The following is a 16,607-nucleotide window of genomic DNA, read 5'->3' as shown; positions in this document are numbered from 1 at the left end:
ATCCACCCACAGTTGAGGCCCAGTTCACTCAGCTATCACCAAACTGCCAGAGTGCAAGGTGTGCTGTGTAAGGGAAAGATCCAGGGGCTGCAGACACTGTCAGCCTAGCTCAGCACCCTGGGGACAGTGGCCATGCTGTGCAGTAGTTAGGGATACGGCTCCCATGACAACTTCTTGGCTTTATCCACAGCCAGTGACTTCCTCATAATCTGTTTGCCTTCTCTAAAATAAGGAAGATGAGAGCACAACCCCCTAGCCCTGCCCACAACTCCATCATGGAGGAAGGGTGAAGACAGAGATAGCCCCTGCCCGCAACTCCATCATGGAGGAAGGGTGAAGACAGAGATAGCCCCTGCCCACAACTCCATCATGGAGGAAGGGTGAAGACAGGACTAGCCCCTGCCCACAACTCCATCATGGAGGAAGGGTGAAGACAGAGATAGCCCCTGCCCGCAACTCCATCATGGAGGAAGGGTGAAGACAGAGATAGCCCCTGCCCACAACTCCATCATGGAGGAAGGGTGAAGACAGGACTAGCCCCTGCCCACAACTCCATCATGGAGGAAGGGTGAAGACAGAGATAGCCCCTGCCCGCAACTCCATCATGGAGGAAGGGTGAAGACAGAGATAGCCCCTGCCCACAACTCCATCATGGAGGAAGGGTGAAGACAGGACTAGCCCCTGCCCACAACTCCATCAAGGGGGAAGGGTGAAGACAGAGATAGCCCTTGTCCACAACTCCATCATGGAGGAAGTGTAAAGACAGGGCTAGCCCCTACCCACAATTCCATCATGGAGGTGGGATGAAGACAAAGCTAGTCATGCTTTCAAGACACCGCATGCCATGTGACAAAGCTCAAAATAAATATGAAGAGCTTCAGTAAAGCATCAGGCTATCCCACCTGGCAGGCCATCAACAGTGTTCTGAGGAAACAACCCAAAGCATGCCATGACCCTGTTGTTTGGAGCTACTTCCCCTCCCCAACACACGGGCTCCAGTTTCACCAGGGGCCCAGCCAAGTACGTTAGAGAGGAGGCGAAGGAACCAGCTCCCCAGCAGCTCCCAGATTCCACACCGGATCCCAGGCCCCTTGCTGCTCTGGGACCAGGTATCCATCTGATGCCTTTGCCCCGTCCTAGGCTTGCATCACTTCCTGTGTCCCCATCTTCTATGCTTTGTTCTCATGAGTCAATTCTCATGCCCCAGTGCCCTCTGGGGATGGGCAGGGGGCAATCGACCTCTCGTTACCAACAGTAAGCAGGGATGGTCCCTGCCCATCTTTCCCCTGACTCTGTCACACCGGAAGCTTGTCACCCATAGGCAAAGGACCCCGAGTGTCAGCAGCTCCCCACACCTCACCTCTTCAGTTCCTGCTGTGTGGCTGAGAACGGCTCTTAGCACCTCATACTTGCAACCACACTGCCCTAGAAAGGACAGGTCCAGAGAAGGAAGGACACTGTGAGACGGAGAAGGAACACGGAAAGGGGTAGCAGGAAGTGGGACTCCAGGGGATGCCCACTGACATAGTTTAAGACTGCACAGAGTTGGAGAAGGGTTGCCTACATTCTCCTTTGAAATGAGCATCCCACTCCCTGGAGCCACTCAACCAGCAAGGATAAGTAGCTGGAGCTCTGTGAACCCAGAGCCAGCAATCCCTCCTCCATGGTGCTTGGAGGTGCTAGGGACAGCAAGGGAGCCTGACAGACTGATCCAAGAAGGTGAGGAGCCCAACCTGTGAGGAATGTCAGGAACTTGTTGAGGTGGTGGCCATTACATGATTGTCAACATGTCTCTCGGCTCACTGAAATGCACACCCTTTAAAAAATGACAAGTCTTGGGCTGGGCACATAGCTCAGTTGGGAGAATGCTTGCTTAGCATGACACAAAGGTGGGGGCTGGAGAGGTGGCTCAGCAGTTAAGGGCACTGACTGTTCTTCCAGAGGTCCTGAGTTCAATTCCCAGCAACCGCATGGTGGCTCACAACCATCTGTAGTGGGATGTGATTCCCTCTTCGGGTGTGCATGAAGATAGGTCCTTCATACACATAAAACAAATATTTAAAAACAAGACAAGAAAGCACGACACAAAGGCCTGTGCTTGATCCCCAGCCTCACATAAAACTGGGTACTGCGTACCTATAATGCCAGCACTGTGGAAGCAGAGGCAGGAGGATCCAAAGTTCAAGGTTACTCTAGGCTATATTCTGACTCCAAAGCTAGCCGTAAGAGACCCTGCCTCAGAAATAATTTTGCAAGCTTTATACATTAAATTTTTCAGTCCTGGGAACTTGAATCTACTACCTCATGCATGCCAGACAAGATACTGATCTATATCCCCAGTCCTCTTTTCATTTTTCATTTTGAGACAGGTCTCACTAAGTTTCCCAGGATGACTTGCACTCACTCTTAGATCAGGCAGGCCTTGAACTTCTGATCCTTCTATGTCACCTGAAAAGGAGGAGAGTTTTTTGCCTGTAATAGGCCATGCTTTACTCTAAATAACATCTTGGTATATCATGAAATTGTGTGGTCCACTCAGGAAGCAGATGTTACTTGGGAAGCCCTAAACAAACAAAGAAACTCACACTGTAAGAACAAGAGCATGACCTGTGTGAGGGCGGGACTTGACTTGGTCAGGGAGAACCCAGGTAAGTAGGCAGCAACAGACCAAACGGAACGAGATTATTCTAGAAGGTGAAACTAGCACCTTCAAAGGGTCCAGTGGAAACAGTAGCAGGACTCAGGCTCTGGCTTGAACATCCTAGCAGTGGTTTGTGAGCACGGCTGGAAGCATGGGGTAGAGGAAACATGGCGAGGCGTAGCCTGCAGTGGCCAGACCAGGCACAGCCTCTGCCTCATGATATAAGGAGGACATTTTCAGCTGCGGAGAAGTGGGCAATATTCACAGGGGCCTGACGGGTGGCGGGGGGGGCAACATGCACCCAGAAAACTCTAGTTACTGAAAATGGTATAGTCCTACCTAGGGAGTTTTGCCTGTCTCTCTTGCTGGGCCCTCCCAAGCCTGGCCTGCTCCTTTGGCTAAGCCAGGAATTTGCTGATCTCTTAAAGGGCTAGTACTCAGAAATTACACCTTCCCATAGAATCTCTATAGAATCTCTGTGACACTGGAATGCCAAGGACCCTGTATGTACAGTAAACACATGGGGTGCCCATTGGATCCCCAGTAACCGGGAAGTGGGTAGGCAGAGAGTGAGTGAGCCCCACTCATGACCTCAGACTCATCCCAGATTCCACAGACCACAAAGAGGGTGTTTGTGGCCTTTCCCGGCCTTACTTGTCGCCCTTTAGGATGCCTTCTCAGGAAGAGGGCACAGGCTAAACATAGCCTCAGTTTTCTAGCATAATAATTTGCTAGAGCCGCTTTAGAAGAACCTGGAAACCAGGGCCAGCATCAGTCATTCCTAGGGAGCTGGGTCACTAGTATCCTGGTAACCGATGGACAGCCCCGTGATGCGTCACCTGCTTGCTTAAGGACTCTGCAACAACTTCTTTCTGTAGCAGTCTTTGTGGTGTATTAGTGTCACCGCTGAGACTTGGGAAGCCATAGAGGGTGACATGAGATGGTGATACACCAGGCTTCCTGAGTCCACAGGCCAGGGTAACAGGGAACATGGTTATTACTAGATGTCATCCTCTGTGGCCAGCATTTCTGTGAGGGAGAGCAAAGCCATCAACTGGTCCTGGCCATTCCTATTTGAGGAGGCATCTGTCCTTCCTCAGTAGGACCTAGACCTCCCTACCACCGGCTCTTAGATAAGTCGCTACCTCCACCCCTGCTGGCACCAGCCTGCCCTCAATGTATGTCCACTTTGGAAAGCTTGGGCTGTCTGCCAGCACAAGATGGAGTAGGCATAGGATGATGCTATTGCCAAGAAGGTGGGTAGGGGAGCTTGCTAGGGGAGGTCTGGCCCAGGAGGTGGCCAGACAAATGGGTGCAGAGGTGCAGTTGGGGGGGTCTGAAGGGGTGAGGCTGCTCAGACAGACAGGCCTAACCTACACTCACACTGTCCACAGAAGGTAATCTAGGGGCGGGTAAAGAGAGGTCCCCTAGCCACAAGTTCACGGACCATTTGGGAGCCCAAGGAGCTTCATGCTGGATGATGATTGGCAAAGGCAGGGAGGGTTCCTAGTCCAGAACAAGCATCATCAGGGAGTTCTGTCATATGGCCTTCCCCTCTGTACTTTACCTCCTCTTCCTTCCCTGTGTCTGGCCCTCTCTCCCATCTCCACTTACTAAGTCAAACTGAGGCCATCACCTCCTTCAACTCTAGCCTCAGAGACCTTCCCCTGAGACAGGACTGGTTTTTATTTACTTACCCAGTGCTTCCAAAGTACATAATCCCCGGGACCCTTCCAAATGTACAGTTCCTGTGAGCTGGGACACTAGCTGCCATGGAGCGTACTGGAAGTCCTTTACCTAGAAATTTCCTTCTTTGGGGTTCCAGGGGCCCCTCTTTGGGTCAAAGGATCAAGAGCTTTCCACACATACCTGCATGGCTCTCACGGAGTTTTCTCTTGAGAGGGGTTGTTGAGTCTACATTACAGTGAGTATCTTTTGTGTTCCTTTTTTTTTCAACAAATATTGATTGAGTTCCTTTGCTGCCTTTCCCTTTGTGGAATAATGGCTTGCTATGTACTTTCCAGCCAGAAACAAGCCTTTCCCACAGGTCATTGTCGTCTTGATCCCTGGGACCTTCCTTGTGCTTGGGTTCATAGGTGTGACGAGCCCTCCAGATAAGGTGCCATGGCCACACACAGACACACAAGGTCAAGTTCAGGGTAGGGGAAGTTGGATGGGGGGCCGGGGCTTCAGAGATACAAACATGAACGGCCTGTGTAGGAGGGTAGGCCTGGCCAAGGACGGAGACTCCACAGGGCCCCCATCTGAGGGAGATGAATGTATCATCTGTATTATGCAGGAGTCCCAGGGTATTTAGGTTCATCACTTACCCCAAGAAGAGGCTTAAAGAAGCAGAGGGGTTTGGGGAAGGACAATGGAAGGGAACCGTCTGATGGACAAAACCTCTGTGATAGAAACCAGTGCTACAGCAGAGGCAGATGCAAGAGCCCAGGGTGATAACCACACTCAGAGCCACACAATAGTGGCCAGCCAGCAGAGGCCCCCCAGAGCCCCTGGAGGGGGCACCAGATCTGAGTTTGAGTTACTTCGGAGGCTTCTTTAGTTTTTTAGGGTTTATTTTTAACTATGTGTATGTATGTCTGTGTCTGGGCGGGGATGCCTGCTTATGAATAAAAGGTTGCCTGAGGCCGGAAGGAAGTGTCGACTTCCTGATGCTGTAACTACAGTTGAGTGTGAACCACACTATGTGGGTGCTGGGAATTGAACTCAAATCCTCCACAAGAGCAGTCGTCACTCTTAACTGTTGAGTCACCTCTCCAGTCCCTAGCAGTGGCATTCTCTTGTATGGAGTTGTACAAATGACCAAGACCTAAGTCTCATGCAGGGCCTCAAAATAAAGATCACAGAGAGCCAGTGAGAAATGCAGGCTCCTGGGCCTCACATAGCATACACCCAGGCTTGAGAACCACTATCCTAATGAGATTTCCAGCGCTCAGCATCCACAGGGAAGGCTGGAATCGGGGCAGACTGGAGAAAGAGGATCCAGAGAGGAAGAGAGAGCCCTAGGCTAGAGCACACACGCCATATTGTCAATGAAGGCCTGACTGGGTAGAATCTATGAGTCACACCCTCTGCTTCAGGGGAACCCCATTAATCCTACAGCAGTCCCCCAGCCTTGTCATCACCTTCCTGTCCTGATGATAGATTTTGCAGTCTTGTTTTCTAGACTGGGTCTCAAGAGTGGTAACGCCAACACAGACCCAGCACCTGGGAGCTGGTCAGGCATAGCTGCTCCACAGGGAGTTTCCTGGCCCTACAGTGTCAGCATTAGGACCCTCTCCCCCCCATCCTACCACATGTGTTTCATCTCCACATATCCACATACCAACACCATAGAACTGGAAAGTTTTAGTGTTTGGGTTTTACACAAGCAATTTATAGTTTCGGAGACTCGCCCATCAATCTGAGGTCACTTGACACTGAATCTACCTCTGGATGTCACACGTACGTTTTCGGGTTGTTGCCAGGTTCCCTGTTTCTCACGTGAGGGTGCTAGCCTTATATAGCTGGTTGGGCTTCCTAGTGAATTGAGAGGCAAGGGCAGATATAAGGTCGGGTGTCTTGTGAGCCTGGCCTTTCTGGGCATGTGGCTTTGCTCTCTCATTCCAAACATGCAAATGTGGATGTTATTTCCAACATCTCTCAGGCATGTGCTGATGCAGCAATTTTTGTTTCAGAAACTTGCTGTCTGCTCTCCCCCAGCCTGACCCACTCTAGTGTGGGCAGAGGGCCATACCCAGGCTGACTGAGATGGCGAGGGGAGCCCTCCACTGGCAGGGTATCTGCCTCTGCTTCATACTGGGCATGGCATCTCAGATCTCCTGTATGACTTCACAAACTCCCACTCTCTCACGTGAAAAGAGGTTGGACTGGCATGCAACAGAAAATTCAGAACTGCCCCCATTCCTTGACCTTCTCAACAAAAAGCAGCCTCTAGTGTTATTAAGGAATGTTCGCACTAACAAGCTTTGATGCGCTGGAGCCCTGTCACATCTGGAATGGAGAAGCCAGGACCAGTCTAGCCAGAGTGCTGAACTTGAAGCTGTCCCACTGGTTCAAAGACTATTGGGACTATAGATTCAACTACAGAAGTTGTGAGAGGCCCAGAAGTCCATTCTAAAGGAGGGCAGGGTGGGCAGATGATTATACACCATCACGGCCTGCTCGGTCTCCATCTTTCCAAATCCATCTCACCAGGAACTCACACACTGTGGTCCATGCTCACTGCTAAGCATGGGCTTCCTCTAGTCCACACATCCTCCCACCCTCCCTGTGACAGCAAAACTCTACCATCTGCAGCTGCCTCTTTGTCAGACCCATCCAGTTTTCACTCTTGGTATCTGGGATGGTTAATCACCTTCAACTAACTGAATTTAGGATCACCATGGAAACACACTTGTGGGTGTGTCTGAAGAAGGAAAATTCACCTTGAATGGGCAGCACCAACCAATGGGCTGAGGTCCCAGACCAACTGAAATGGAGGGAAAGAACAAGGAAGCTGAGCACAAGCATTCGTTGTCTGCTGCCTGATGACAGTGCAAGGTGACCAGCAGCCTCACTCCTGCCACCATGCCTTCCCTGCCACTATGGCCTGTACCTTCACACCCTGAGCCAAAGTAAACCCTTACTCCCATCAATTGCTTTTGTCAAAGATTTTATGACAGCAACAGGATAAAACACACACACACACACACACACAAAACACTCTGCCTGTCAGTGGCCCAAGGTGAAGATGATTTGCTACTGTCTTGACCCTTGATACAGAAAACCCTGCAAAACCACGAAGATCAAGAGATTCAAATCTTCCTGTTCACTTTTAAGAGCACCTGTGAAATTGCCCAGGCCATCAAGGGTATGCACATCAGAAAATCCACCAAGTATCTGAAAGATGTCACTTTAAAGAAGCAGTGCTTAAGATTGCCGAGGAAGGGTGGGGGAGTTGGTAGGTGCGCCCCGGCCAACCAGTGGAGCCAGACACAGTGTCAGCGGCCAAGAGAGTGCTTAGAAAAGCTGAACTGAAGGGTTTAGATGGAGATTCTCCAGTCATTGAATACATCCAGCAAAGCACCTAAGATGCACTGAGAAACTAATGTACAGGGCTCATGGCTGGATTAACCCATAAGTGAGCGCCCCCCCCCCCTGCCTCACCGAGATCATCTTCACTGAAAAGGAACAGCTTGTTCCAAAGCCAGAGAAGGAGAGTGCACAGAAGGAGAGATATCCCAGAAGAAACTGAAGAAGCAAATTACAGCACAAAATAAATACAGATGAAAGTATGTAAAACAATTAATATAACAACTAATTAACCCTTTCACTGCTGAGTTTTGTTTTTTTGTTTTTGCTTCATTGTTTTTCTTTTGTTTTGTTTGTATCCTCAGACTGGTGTCTATTTCCCTAACTCAACAAACTGGGAACTTTATTCATATGCTGGAGACTCCCACCACATCTTTGCCATTCAGTCAACGTTTGGCCCCCGTTGACCGTGTATCGTCTCAGTTAGGGTTGCCATTGCTAAGTTGAAATATCAGGACCAAAAGTAACTTGGAAAAGAAAGGGTTTATTTTATTCACAGTTCCTTATCAAAGGCAGTGAGGGCAGGAACTCACACAGGGCAGGAACCTGGAGGCAGGAGCTGATGTAGAGGCCATGGAGGGTGTTGCTTACTGGCTTGCTCATCATGACTCGAGGAGCCTGCTTTCTCATAGCACCCAGAACCACCAGCCCACAGTAGCTGGACCCTCCCCTATCAGTCACTAATTAAGAAATGCTCTACAGCTTGCCTATGATCTTATGGAAGCCTTTTTCTCAATAGAGGTTCCTTGACAACCAAGTTGTGAATGAGGCTGCAGGATCCCTGGCTCCATTCAGAGCTTGTAGTCCAGTGAAAATGAATGGGAACAGGGCTGTAATCCAGTGAGAATGAATGGGAACAGGGCACCTGACCTTCACCCCACTCTCAGTTTTTCTGAAAGCCTGAGTGTCTCTGACTGGCCTGGAACTCATTTTGTAAACCAAGTTGGCCTCAAACTCAGATCCACCTGCCTGTCCCTCCAGAATTCTGGGATTAAGGCTGTGTGCCACCATGACTGACGATTCTTTTTTGATCATCTTACTCTCTGTCCATCCTCACACCCAGCCCTTGTTCCTTATCCATTTTGCAGAGAGAACTCTTGAAGTTCCCCATAGGAGGCTAGGACAGCACTGCCCTACACAGAGCCTAGCACTAGGACTCAATGTTTCTTGCTGTAGCCAACAAAGAAGCCAACACCATCCCCCCCCCACACTCCTCCCAACCTTACAGAGGATGGAAGATAAAAGCTGGGAGATAGAGGATGGAAGATGATAGGCGGAGGCTGGTTGAGCAGGTCCCAGAGGATCTGGGAGACCACAGAGATTCTTAGTCCTGATTGCTCTTGGAAGACTACCGAAAGGTACAAGGAAATGTCACTGGTTACTGACCGTAGACAACGTGGATGAAAACCATCTGCTGCCTCTTTGTCATCTCTTGCCCCATCAAGAGGCCAGCTTCCCACTAGATTGTCTTCAGGGTTGCTGAAGGCCCTGTTGTGTGCTGTTCTGAAAGGACTCCACCAGACCCCGAAGACCAGCTGACCAAGAGAGTCAGAGTGCCAGGTCAAACTGAATCCTAATCAGCCGTCTGCTCACTAATCACGTGACCTCAAGCAAGCTACCCAACCTGTCTGTGCCTCAGTTCCCTCATTTTCACTATTAAAATGGGCATGTCACTACTGATGCCCATACCAATTAAATGCAGAGGGTTACTGTCTGGATGCTTGTAGACAAGTAGATAGTAGCGTTACTAGCACTGGATAGGTGACAAGGATGACAAGGATATCCTTCACTTCCAAGGGTTTGCCATCTCCACTCAACAGGCAGCATGCTGACTGTCAGCACAGTCTACAGGAAGCCACGAGTGGACCACCAACTCTCCTGCATTTACCCCCTACTATGACAATGGAGGCTCCTTAGGAAGCTGCTGGTGATCGCAGAATAGGCCCAGTCACACTGGCAACCAACCAACCTCCATAGAAGCTCCAGCATGGCCCACTGGGCATTTCATTCCTTCTTTTCTGGAAAGTCACTTGGCAACTCATGTGCAGAGTACTGTACAAGTTCATGCCCTTTGACCTAGTAATTCTGTTTCCAGGAATCTGCCCTCAAGGAAACAAGCAAAGAGGTGTGCAGAATTTTATGAATAAATTTGTCAGTTGTAGTACTTTTTGTATTTTATAATAAAATAAGACGAGGTATGAAATTCCAGGGAAATGGGAGCCACGCTTCCATGATGATATACAACTTTAATAATCTCAAAGACTCACAGTGAATGTAACATTGAATGGAGGTGCACCAGCCCCAAGTCACTCAGCCCTGGAGCTCAGTTTGTTCCTCTGTGAAAGGGCCTGGCCACCTCTGCCTCCAGGGATGGCTGTGGGCCCAAGTGAGGAATGGCAGGGCCTGAGGCTAATAGAATACAGGCCACCTACCCAGCACTGAGCACTAAGGCTGCGCTCTTTTATTAGTTCCTAAGGGCACCTCCGAAGTAAGGGTCAACCTTGCCATGTTTCAGGGCAGGAAAATAAAGCTCAAAGAGGTTAAAGAGCTTCCTGGGGCCTTAGGTGGACCACGGGTAGGGAACGGATTGTCCTGAATCACTCCCTTCAACAGTCCTTAGCTATGATGCTATCTCATGCTGTGTTCCTTCCAGCTCCAAACAGGCTCTGCGACAACACTGCTGCACTCATCTCAGCCACACAGAAACACAACCTGGACAGACATGCTCCCGAGTACCCAACCTTCCAGAAGCGGGTTCGAATCCACACATGGTCTCTCTGCAGCGCCGCAAACCATTCTCCTAGCACTTAAAGCTTCATCTGTGGCTTTAACATTTTCCAAGCAACAGACCCAATGTCCTGGAGCTGCACAGTGACTCCTCGGGTCATGTTTTTCAGATGAGGAAACTAAGGCTTGAAGATATTAATAGAAATGCTTGCTGGAGGTCCTGGGGTTAACTAGAGACATGGTTGGAGAACGCTTGGCTTTTCCAAAGCCTGGCCCTTCTCGTTTTCATAGCAGCATTATGAAAGATAAGTCATTACCTTAAATATATCCTTCCTATAACTCGTCCTCCCACCCTCTTTTCTGAAATAGGGTCTAACCCTGGCTGGCTGAGAGCTTGTCCTCAGTCTCCTGCCTCAGTCTCCTGCATGCTGGGGTCAAAGGTGTGTACCACCAAGCCCAAAGGTCGCCCCTTTCTAAGAGGAGGTTCAGTGAACTTGGTATGTTTGCAGAATCCTACAGTGCTCAAACAATTTAATTTTTGAATACCTCATCACTCCACCATGAAACCCTGCACCCACCACAGTTATGCCAGTCTCTATAGCGTTGCTTAATCTGGACATAGAGAACTGTTGTATATGTTCTTTCGAGACTGCCTTCTTTCACTTATTGTCCGAAGGTTTGCTCATGTTTAGCATGAATTAACACTTCACTCTTTTTATAGCTAAACAATATCCCAATGTGTGGATATTTTGCTTGTCCATCCATCATCATTGTCTGATGGGCGTGTGGGCTATTGGAGGAAGTTTCTGTCCTGCCGGAAGTTCCCAAATAAGCACACTGAGGCTTATATTAACTATAAATGCTCACCTAATAGGTCAGGCTTGTTACCAGCTCTTACATTTATGCTAACTCATATTTCCTATCTGTGCTTTGGCACATGGCTTGGTACCTTTTCTCAGCACAGCGTGCCATCTTGCTTCTCTCTGTGTCTGTTGGTAACTCCTCTGACTCCACCCTTCTTCCCATTGTTTTCAATTTGGTTTTCCTGCCTAACTTTATCCTGTTCAGCTATTGACCAGTCAGTTTCTTTATTAAACCAGTCACATATGTTCACACTGTGTAAAGGAATGATCCACAGTGGGCTGCATCTGCCTTTTGGCCACTGGGAACAATGTGTCTCTGAACATCACACACATAAGTTTTGTATGTATGCTGACCGTCAGTTTGAGGAGCGTTGACTCAGGGGTGGGGTTAGAGAGTAGTCTCTCTTTACTATGCCATTTCTCAGAACCTTGACATGTCAATATGCATTTTTCTAAATATATTTGACCAGGAAAATATGTTTTCCATAAAGAGTCCAGGAAGACTTTGGAAAGTTTGATTTAATGTACCCACCTATTTGGGGGAAATGAAAGCCCAGAAGGGCTCAGCAACCCACATCACAGAAGCACACGAGGGGTGACCTATCGCGGGAGACCAGGGGAACGTGCGGCTGTCTGATGGGAAGGGACAAACGAGAGTCACAAAGGCATTGGAAAAATGAGTGTGGCTCCATACATAAACACTGAAACCTCTCAACCTCGAGCTACAGATGAACACAATTAGCCAGCAAACAGCCGTGTTAAGACAGCCCACTGTGTTTTAATCCTGGCTTTGAAGGAGAAGCCCTGTGCAGTACCAACAACTGCGACTCTCAGACCTTACCACGAGATAGATTGCATTTTTAAAGCTCCAGGATGGGCCAGTGAGACGGCTCAGCAGGTAAAAGTGCTTACTCCCAAGCCTAACGGTCTGAGTTTGTTTCTCAGAACCCACACAAGAGAAAACCAGCTCCACAAATTATCCCCTAACCTTCACATTCAAGTGCCTCCCTCCCATTCATCCAAATAAATAAATAAATATTCAAAACATTCAAAGCTATTGGATGATCCTACCACACACTTAGTATTAAAAATTAGAGGAGCCATATTGTATAATTAACAGGTCAAGACTTATTAAGAAATGCCAGTAAGAAAAAGGCTGTGGGCCGGGCGGTGGTGGCGCACGCCTTTAATCCCAGCACTCGGGAGGCAGAGGCAGGCGATCTCTGTGAGTTCGAGGCCAGGCTGGACCGACAGCCTCCAAAACAATACAGAGAAACCCTGTCTCGTAGAAACCAAAAAAAAAAAAAAAAAAAAAAAAAAAAGAAAAGAAAAAGAAAAAGAAAAGGCTGTGTGCTCCAATAGAAAAGCAGGTAAGAGCCAAACACACTTGTCAAAGAAAGACAAGGAATAGGTGTTAGGAATACAGTGCAAGGTGGGACCTCAGCGGATCCAACGGTGAAGGGCAAACACGCCATCAGACAGAACTTACATGGGAAGGGAGTTTTACTGGGAAGGGAAGGGAGTGGAGGAAGAGAAAGAGAAAGGGAAGAGAGAAGAAAAAGAGAGTCAGAGAGAAAAGAGGGAAGAGAGACAGAGAGACAGACAGCCCAGGCTACTTAGTGACCACTGTCTCCTCTTGGCCTGAGAACCAGCACTTGAATCAACACACTGGGCTTCATTTCTACACCATGCCCTGTCCCTCCTATCTGCCAAACTGGAAACCATTTGGCAGCGCTGATTCTCTGTGTTGGGGAGGAAATGGGGACTAGGATGCTTTCTTCTATAGGCAGAATTTTCAACTGATACAACCTCTCTGGAAAACCTTCTGTCAAAGTGTAGCATGAGTCTTCAAAGTGCTGACTCCGGGGTCAGGACCTCTCCGCCTATATTCATGTGTTCTGGAGCAGAAAGCATATGGACATAGCTGTACACAGGAGTATGCCCTCTCAAGTTAAAAGACAATGGAAAAGCACTTCTAGAACTTTCTTATAAATTAAGCCCATATTGAGTTCTTCAAGAGAAGGCCAACAAGTTGGATGCTACTTTTTAAAGTGTTTGCTTTTTTGTTGTTGCTGCTGGGTTTTTTGTTTTGTTTTGTTTTGTTTTAGAGATTGGATTACATGTTCCTCTAGCTGGCCTTCAATCACTCTGTAGCTGAAGCTGTCCTTGAACCTCTGACCCTCTTACCTCTACACCTCAAATGCTAAGACTGCAGGAATGTGACTCCACACACAAGCAGACATCACTTTTGACCCTCTAAGCTCCTATGGGTCAAGCAGCCCTCTGGCAGTGCCTGGGTGCAGGGACGGCTATAGAACCCCCAACCAAACTTTCTTCCTGCTGAACCCAAGCCCTCTTTTGTTCCTAGCACTATATGTACAAGCTGAATTCCTTTGCATGGAGAATGATTTTCAGTATGCCAAGTCAGCTATATTCTCTGAAATATGTTTTCTATAGCTAAGTTAGGTTAACGTGAATCCCAGCAGCCCCAGTTCATAGGAAAAACAGGGAAGTCAGCAGGTGGCCCAAGGTCACACCCAAGGTGCACATGGTGCCTCAAGTTCCTTCTACACTTTATATCCCTGAGTAGATTCGTCTCCACTAAGGATGCCAAGCAAAGATGGCTTTCCCCTGCTCTTCTGGGTTTCTGTATGGCCAGAGAGCAGCCACACCACTAAGGATCCATGTCCTACTAGGTCCTTACTTCCTGCTCTGATGGTTAAGTGCAAGATTCCAGTGTGCTGAGTATGTAAGGTCCTAAGCCCTATCTCTGCTATTGTTTTCCACACAGGTAGAATTTGATGACCTGGTGGATTTGGACTTCCTAACCTCTCTTCCTCTGATTCTAGAGGCTCCTCAGTTGTGACTGAGTAATGTCCAGGTAAATCCACCATTAACTGAAAATGGTAATTAAAATGAAAAAAGAAAGTTAGAGCCAGCTGTCTATTGTCTCCCTAGCCTTTTCTTCATTTCTTAAGTCAGATAAACACCTTGCCTGGATATGGAGTAAGCGGTTTCAGTATGAGAGACCCTATGTGGGTTTGGTCTTGGGGGCTTAGTATGGGAGCTTGGTATGAACCCATGGTCTCTTGTGGATTTTATGAAGTAGGGTTGTCTTTTTGTTTGTTTTTTTGAGACAGGGTTTCTCTGTTTAACAGTCCTGGCTGTCTTGGAACTGGCTTTATAGACCAGGCTGGCCTTGAACTCACTGAGACCCACCTGCCTCTGCCTCCCAAATGCTGGGAGTAAAGGGGTGCGCCACCCCCACCCTGCTGCTTGTTCTTATAACAATTCCTCACATCCCATGTAGGGTGTCCAGCGAATCATCTGAGCTCACAGACAAGCATTTTACTGTTTTCTTAAACAACAGTGATTCTCCTGGGAGTCTTGTCCATAGATTTTTGTTTGCTGCAACGGAATGGCATCAACACTTTGTCAGAGGAATGTGTCCCTGCTGAAGACACCTTTGGCTCAGCAACACATTTGAAGACACATGATCTATTTTCCAAACTATGCCATCTTTGGAGGCCACTTAACCTTCCCAAGTCTTGTCACCCCCCCGCCACACACACACCATTTTTTTAAAGCAGCGGTAATAGGCTAGGTGGCCAAGAGATTTATACTTAGAAAGATGACTTTCCTGGCTTCATCCTCATTCTGGCATTTCAGGTAACATGGTGTAGCTGCTGGACAGAGAAGCCTGCCCAGTGCTCACACATCATAGACCACTTCCCTCTCTGACCCCATGGGGTAACCATAGTTTATAGACAGAGATGAGAACACTGGAAACCACATCTCTAACTGCCAAGCCTCAGCCATGTCTATGAACAATGAACACAGCTGGGGACAAGGTGGCCACTGACCTGCCTGAACCCCAGCAGTGGGCCTCTGCCTGGGCTGATCAAACAGATGGCAGCCCCTCCCCCATGCTACTCCACCCACATTTTCCACTCCATCTCCTAGGTGATGCTGAGTATCTGTGTGTAAGAGCAGAGAACAGGTACCTGACCTCTTCTGTATTGTATCCATTAGTTGCTAAGTTAGAAGCTGCCCTGCAGCCTGGAACTCTAGAGGATGCTGACACCTGGGCCTTGGGAGAGAGCCCCTTCTGAGCATCTTGGAGGTTCCCATGTTGGCCACATGTCAACTCACTTGGGGGTGCCCAGCCTCCTGCAGGGGAAAGTGACTGGTTCCTGCAGAGACTTCCATAAGTAGGGAACATGTATTTCAGTAAAGCCATCCTATAACCCATCATGTATCTGCCAGTCAAGAGGGCTTAGTGTTTATCTTTTGAGCACATGGAGTGTCTGGGCACTGAGCTAGATGGAAGAGACACTGACTGTGGTCCATGTCTCCTGGGACTCAGAATCTAAATGGGGAACCAACGAATAAAAGAGGGGCTGCTGAGAAATGTTTTCTAGATGGGAGAACACAGAGAATCCCTCTTGGATTAACTGATGGGGACTGCTAGATTGCTCTGGGATGACAGGAGGCTTGAGACTGCACTCTGGCTGCCTGGGCAGAATGTCCTGATAAACTAGTGATGTCTGTTTATTGAAGGGAGAACATAATAGTTCTTGTGCCAAATATCTTCTGACCCTACCTTAGACCAATGTGTGAATGAAAATATATCAAGTTCTATCTAAGTAACAAGTGGGCCTTGTATTATTTGAATTATAGCGAACACGTATTATTCCTTATATGTCAGGCATGACCCTAGATGATTTCACAATAATCTTCTGATGTCAGGACTGTCTCTACCTCTGTCTTATGCATGAGGAACTTGAAACCCAGAAACAATAAGCCCGCAGCCACAGTCATCAAATGTCAGTGCCAAAGGGGCTTGGTGGTGGACTGGCCTAAGCCTTTCCTTCACAGTAAGGAAGAGGAAACCTCAAAGAGGAACTTCACCCAAGGCCATTCAGAGCTAAAAAATGGAAGGGAGGGAGAGAAGGTCCCAGCTCCATTTGGCCAGAGGCTGTGGGTTACGGGCACCCAGACACGCGCAGAGTGAGCCAGTGAGGGAGGGCATCAGGAGGCTGGGGCTGGCCCCAGTGTCCATTTCTTTTACTCAGCTTCACAAGTAGCCTTTTGGAAAGTTAAGTCCCGGACAGGGAAGTGCCGCAGGCACCCCATCACTCCCCACCCCTACCTCACCCCCCCCATCCAAGCAGAGTTAGATGCAGAGGCAGAAAGGGGATGAATACAGAGAGGGAGAATAAAGGCCAGAAGCTGTGCACACATCCCTCCCTGCCAAGGGACCTGTGTGGGGTTTGACCAGG

The sequence above is a fragment of the Mesocricetus auratus genome, unplaced genomic scaffold (genome assembly GCF_017639785.1).
Source record: "Mesocricetus auratus isolate SY011 unplaced genomic scaffold, BCM_Maur_2.0 Super-Scaffold_100009, whole genome shotgun sequence".
Lineage (NCBI taxonomy): Eukaryota > Metazoa > Chordata > Mammalia > Rodentia > Cricetidae > Mesocricetus > Mesocricetus auratus.
This window is presented reverse-complemented; position numbering follows the sequence as displayed.